The 6,885-nt window shown below is 38.6% G+C and overlaps 1 long non-coding RNA gene across 6 annotated transcripts; it reads left to right on the top strand.

The window, feature by feature from the left end:
• The first annotated feature begins 465 nt into the window (after positions 1-465).
• On the top strand, positions 466-3,502 carry LOC132175416 (uncharacterized). Of its 6 annotated transcripts, XR_009439422.1 has the most exons (7): positions 466-862; positions 1,021-1,113; positions 1,242-1,331; positions 1,453-1,548; positions 2,356-2,426; positions 2,773-2,842; positions 3,101-3,502. It is a non-coding gene; the product is annotated as an uncharacterized LOC132175416 (long non-coding RNA). The 6 variants fall into 6 exon arrangements; XR_009439426.1 differs by lacking the exon at positions 1,021-1,113 and having other exon boundaries at positions 1,203-1,331; XR_009439425.1 differs by lacking the exon at positions 2,356-2,426.
• Positions 3,503-6,885: the final 3,383 nt, after the last annotated feature.

Raw genomic sequence — 6,885 nt, 5'->3', positions numbered from 1 at the left:
CATTACATCTTAGTATTATCATTAATTACATATGAATCATTAGATCATGTTGTCCAAGATCTAAGACCATATGATCAATATTAAAGTCATAATGATCATAATTCCTAAGTATGTGATTATATGATCTAAGTATTATCATATGATCTCTAACAATTCGTACAATCTTCGATTTTATATAACATGATCTAATAATTATATGATTAAGCATTAATATTATTCACTTTTATTATTTAATATTCATATTTAATTATTATTGTGATGTTATTAAATTGCACATATTTATTCAATTACCCTTGAAATATATGGATTTTATTATTTAATATTAATATTTAATGATTATTGTGATGTTATTAAATTGCACATATTATTCAATTACCCTTGAAATATAAGGATATTTTTATAATAACAAAGGTTAAAATAGACATTTACCCAAATTTTTGACGCTTGCCGCCAAAATGGGTGAAAATTTAATTCACCCGCCCATCTCAAAATCCCCCCAATTTTCGCAAATCCACCCTCTCATCTCCTTCATTCACAGCAGCAGTTCCCTCTTCCGCTCTCTCTCTCTCTCTCTGCGAAATCTCTACCCTTGTTGCATAGGAAAAAGTGGGAACCTTGCAGCTGGAAAAAATCTGGAAAAAGTGGGGGGTTTTGATCCTTCAGCTGCCGAATGCCGACAAATAGAGCCTATTTTCTTCCATCCATTCTTTCCTTTCCTTTCTTTTATTTTTTATTTTTTATGAATTATTCCAGTCTTTTTTTTTTATTCTGATTTATTGGTTTTGTATTGTAGGGTTGCCGAACCAACATATTGTTGATTACACGAGGATCAAGTCTGTGATTGTCGGAGATGGTGGAACCGGTAAGTTTGCTTTGATCTACTGGTTTTTTCCTTCAAGATATGTTTGGTTACCGGGAAAATATGGGATACGGGACAAAAAGATTATTATTTTTTTCTTAGCTGTCATGATAGGTCTTTTATTTATTTATTGTTTTTAACTAATTCAACTAATAGTTCAGCTGTTAACGAAATTTGTTGCTTGGAGATGGAAAAAGAACCTTGACGTTGGGAGCAAAATCTGATTCTCTTAAAAAAAAACCTTCATTGATTTGGTAATTTCTCTCTAATATGTTTTTTTTTTCCTTTGTAATTTCTCTTTGATGTCTTTGATGGATATTCAAACTCGACTTGCTGCAATCAGTTTGGTATCTTTTGATAATCCCATATGGACTGCTTCTAGGAATGGAGTATATGTTAGTTATGATATTTGGGAGGCTCTTAGGGAAAAGAGAGTGGTGGAAGTTAGTCTGGTTTTCTCTAGCTATTCCAGGTTTGTTTTTGGTGTTGATGTGTAATTGGTTCTTGTTTTGATCTATAAAGTTGCTTATTCATAAAAAATAAATAAATAAATAAATAAAATAAAATAAATTATTTGGGGGGTGATTCATCAGGTGGAGTTTTGGATCTGTTTGTTGCTGACCCTTTTCGGCTACATTCCTGTGATTATTTATGCTGTCTATGCCATCATCAAGTGAAGTTAAATTTTTGTAAGCAACCCCCCACATGGATCTCTCTTCTTATCTCTCCCTCACTCGAGAAGGAAAATATTGCTAAAGAATTTGTTAGTTTCAAGTAATTTCCTTTTATTTTCCTGATATCTTCTCGGATATTTCCTTAAATTCATATATAGATTTGCCTCCCTTTAAATATCCAGTAAGTTGTATTATATACAGATCCAAACCATTTTATTTATTTATTTATCTTTGATCATAAAAATTTGGTTGCAGGGTTTGCCTTTTTGTTCTTTAGTTGCTTTCTAACTCCATCTATGCATGTAATATATGTACTACAAGTATGGAGGTACTCTAAAATGCACTTGTGATGCAAGTTTGTTTGTCTTTGTCCATGGATCTTGGTTTGTAGTGGGCCTAACTAAAGTCTTTTACTCTTTTTCCCTACTAGATCAACTTTGTGCTTCCCTGCTTGGATCTAATCTGTTCAGGATATATATATATATCTTCTCGGATATTTCCTTAAATTCATATATAGTTTTGCCTCCCTTTAAATACCCACTAAATTGTATTATATATAGATCCAAACCATTTTATTTATTTATTTATCTTTGATCATAAAAATTTGGTTCCAGGGTTTGCCTTTTTGTTCTTTAGTTGTGTTCTAACTCCATCTATGCATGGAGGTACTCTAAAATGCACTTGTGATGCAAGTTTGTTTGTCTTTGTCCATGGATCTTGGTTTGTAGGGGGCCTAACTAAAGTCTTTTACTCTTTTTCCCTACTTGATCAACTTTGTGATTCCCTGCTTATATATATATATATTTGCAAGGTTTTGTATAGCTTTAAGCTCAGATCCGCCTGTACATGCTCCTCTCCCACCCACACGATATACTAATGGCTTCATTATCAAGGTGCACTTGGGCTTTGCCTTTGGCTTCATTCCTTTTTCCTCTCTTCTTTTTGAAACTACTGATATGATGATATCATTAATTATCTGCAGCATTTGCTTTATATATATATATATATATATATATATATCTTGAAGAATTCCTTTCTCAGTATCTTTATTAATTATCTAGTGTTTGATGCATGTTGAAATTGATCAGGTAATGAGCTGACAAAAGAGATAAGGAATTAGCAGCATCTTTCCTTTTCTTTCTTTCTTGTGGTAGCATCTAGATGAACAAATTATTTGTAAAGCTTATATGTCATTCAATGTACATGGTTTATTATGAGCTGACTCATGGTGTGTTGCAGTGATAGTGGGGAGCATTTTCTTCACAGCAGTCTAAAGAAAGCTGTGGTTATCAATTTGAATGAAAATGCTGTAAGCCTTATTACTCTTTTCCTCTTTATGTTAATATTTATTTTGACCTTATATTCTAGAAATCAATGCCCAAATCAGATTTTGAAAGCTGACCAACTTTGGAGTAATTTAAGTGCTCTCATGTTTTTATATTTATCTGGTTAGTGGTGAAATGCTTTGAGATCATAACCAATCTCTTGCCTGAAGCCCTTTGTTTAATAATTTATGTGGTTACCTTCATGTCAAATTTGAATTGTCAATTTATCCCAAAACATACAGGCTCTGCAAGTTGGTCAAAGGCAAATCTAGCTCAATTCCACTGCCAACAACTCAGGCCTCAATGATGCCATTTCCTGAAATACAGTACCCTCAGCCCGCTTCACCTGTAAAACTATTGGGTCATGCTGGATGGTTGCTGCTACTGAGACAACAAGTGTATAGCAAGGTTTTTTTGCAGTCAGATGTTTTTTTTGAACAGTAAGCTGCAGTTTGAGATGCTGTTGGTTGCTTGGTTTGCTGTGTGATGGTTTGGCTGATGTAGTTTGTTACTTTGCTGGTTGTAATCTGTATAGTTGTAGTAGTGTTCAAGAAGCTTGTTGTTTTCCTGGAATTTTTGGCTAAATAGCTAGAGTGCATTGTATTCATTAACTTTTTTAAATGAAAGAGTTACTCATTAATAAAAGAACGACTTTATGCTTTATCATTCATTTTTATGTTGGTTTGTCTTTGTTCATCAAGCAGGCAATAGTGAGGCTAGTGAGAAAGAGTACAGATGAAAAAAAAAAAAAAATAGCAATTAAATAAATGCAAAATGCCCAGAAAAATTCTGGCAGACAATGCCGGAGAAGGAAGAGGAGGAATCACAGATGACGCCGGCAGAGGAGGATGCACAGGCATCTTTTGCAAACGCCGGCAGAACTTCCTTCTCCGGCGTTTACAGTAGACGCCGGCGAATCCTCATCTGCCGGCGTCGACAGATAACGCCGGAGAATGAAGTTGTGACGGCGTCCACTGTTGACGCCGGCACAGCTCCTTCTCCGGCGTTCTCTGTTGACGCCGGCAGATGAGGATTCGCCGGCGTCTACTGTAAACGCCGGAGAAGGAAGTTCTGCCGGCGTGGACAGTGGACGCCGTCGCATCCTTCTCTGCCGGCGTCAACAGATGACGCCGGCAGAACTTTCTTCTCCGGCGTTTACAGAAAACGCCGGCATCCTCCTCTGCCGGCGTTGACAGATCACGCCGGCACAGAACCCTTCTCCGGCGTGATTAGAAGACGCCGGCTTTTCCATTCTCTTCACCGGCGGTCGCCCAAAGCGCCGGAAAACAGCTTTGCCGACACTGTTAAAACCGGCGTTTGGTGTTAACGCCGGGAATGCAATTCCCGGCGTTTTTTTCCCTTTCCACGGCGTTTTTTGGGCGCCGGCCTAAAGTGTTTTTTTTGTAGTGAGTCTAGTTGCAAAGATTATAAAAGGAAATATTATCCAGATGGGTCTATTTTAGATGCCAAGGTGAGTCCTAGGCCTTCATTTTCATGGAGGAGCATTCATAGCTCTTGTGAAGTGTTGAAGGAAGGACTACTATGGCATATGGCGTATTGGGAATGAAGCTACTATTTGAATATGGAAGGATAGGTGGATTCCTAATCCGTCTACATTCCGAGTGGTTTCTCCGACAACTATCCTCAATTCGGATGCCACTGTGGGGGAATTAATTGATGAAGATTTGAAGGGGCTGGAATGTCGAGTTACTAGAGCAGATTTTTTCCAAGGAGGAGCTCCTATTGATCCAATCCATCCCATTAGCCGCACGAACCAGCAGAATACATTGATTTGGAAAGGCACTACAAACAGAATTTTTTCCGTCAAGAGTGCTTACCATATGCAATTGGAAACTGTAGCAAAAGAATTAGGTGTGGGCTCCCCTAGTAGGGGGGTCAATGAAGTTTGGAAAAAGCTGTGGAGTTTGGCAATTCTGAACATTGAAAAAATTGTTCTTTGGCGACCTTGTCATGACATCCTTCCTACCCGGGAAAATATGCTCAAATGGAAGGTAATTCAAGATCCAGAGTGTCCAATTTGCGGCTTCATGGAGGAAACAGGTTTCCACATTTTATGGCAATGCCCGGCAGCTTTGGATGTTTGAGGTATGGGTCCTATAAAATTCCAAAAGAGTTTTTTTGATGGCTCCAGTTTCTTGGAGGTAGTAGAAGGGATGTTCCGGAGATGTAATCAAGAAGAGATTGCTTTATTTGCTGGGCTAGCACGACGGATTTGGCTGAGACGCAATGATATTTTGCATGGTGGAGTTTTCTCCCACCCGGATGTTATACTAAAACAAGCTACAAGAATTTATGGAAGCACAGGATGTAAGGGAAGTGAACATGCAACAGATGGCATGCAAAAGTGGGAGGCTCCAAGCCCGGGATAGTTTAAGGCAAACTAGGATGCCTCTTTGAATAGCAAGGAGGGGCGCATGGGAGGTGGCGTGGTGATACGGGATTTCTATGGCCAGGTGGTAGCTGTGAGGTATTTCTCTCGTGGGGGAACCTTTCATCGACAGCGGCTGAATCAATGACAGCTTTAGTGGCTATAGACTTGTGTCGGGACCTAGGGTTCACTCATGTTCACCTGGAAGGGGATGCTAAGATTATCATAGATGCTGCGAACCGCAAAGAGGCTGACTGGAGTCGACTGGGCCATGTTGTGGAAGACATAAAGATGACTCTCCATTTGTTTACTCAATAGAGAATGAGCTTTGTTAAGAGGGAAGAAAACCAGGCTGCACATTCTCTTTCTAAGTTTGCTACCACAAATGGTGTGGATTTTTTATGCCGGGCAGAATTAAGATTGTCCTGACAGCGTATAATAGCAGCTGAAACTAAGAATTGAAGATAGAAAGAGAATTATTAAAAAAAAAAAAAAAAGAGCTCAGTAAAAAGAAAAAAAAGCATAAACATTAATCGGCGTGTAAAACAGTAAAAGGGATGGAGTGTGTCTGTCAAAAAAGTGAAAAAGCTGGTGTAAAAAAGCTGTAATGAGTAAATGTTCAAATCAAATGGCTGAAAAGAAAAGGTAGGAGAAAAGTTGCATCGCGTGCTCTTCCAACGGAGGTCCAGCAAGCCATTATTAATTGCCGGCGTTCACGAGGCCAGAAGACACTGAGCCCTTGTGAGTATTATTATTTTTCTTTTAATCAAACGATTTCTATTTTTCTAACTCTCATTTTTGTCTGTCTCAGGGTGTTTCCAATCTAAACGTCTCACCGTCACCGGAATATGGCGCTGAGGAGGAGTGGGATATCATCTATTTTATAATTTAATATCAACGCAAGAGAGCAAATATAGTACATTCATTAGGTTGGAAAAATCTAAAGGGAAGCTTACCCAGTGGTCTGGTCTAATGCTGCTTAGTGATCCGCGATTGCTTGACTTGAGCCATTGGATTTAGCTTCATGGGCTGAGCTACAGCTGCCTTCTGCTGTTGGGCTGTGATCAGCTATGATGGATCCTCAGAGTCGTCGTTGTCTGGCAAATCAAATGGGTTCATGGTCGCCAATTCCTTTCCATATCATAAATTCCAAAAAAGAGCATCCTATTAATCCCCCATATTAACACTACACAATTGTAATGTGTGTCTTTGGCTGTTGGAACTGGTGGCTCATGTTAATACCAGTGGAAGGCCAAGTAGACGAAAGCGGAGTGAACATCGCTATAGCGACGTTCACGGAGCGAGAGGTACGATACGGGGTATTTTGGAAATTTTCTTAATAAGTCCGTACAAGTAGGGTTTAAGGTTTTTCTATATATATGTATGATGTAACCGTAAATCATTATGAGTAAAAATACAGCCACCTCTTTGTGGATGTAGGCAAAGCGCCGAACCACGTTAAATCTGTGTTTTGACTCTCTCTCTCTCTCTCTCCTTTCGATTCTATATTGTTCATCAATTATTGTGCATGGTAACAACAATTGGTATTAGAGCCTAATATATGCTGGCTAGGGTTGGTACATCTTCTGCAAAGTTCGACGTGATGCAGTTCGATGGATCCGACAATTTCAGATTATG

Source organism: Corylus avellana, chromosome ca3 (genome assembly GCF_901000735.1).
Source record: "Corylus avellana chromosome ca3, CavTom2PMs-1.0".
NCBI classification, from domain to species: Eukaryota; Viridiplantae; Streptophyta; class Magnoliopsida; order Fagales; family Betulaceae; genus Corylus; species Corylus avellana.
Note: the sequence above shows the minus strand (reverse complement) of the source record. Positions and strands in the feature narration are given on the sequence as shown.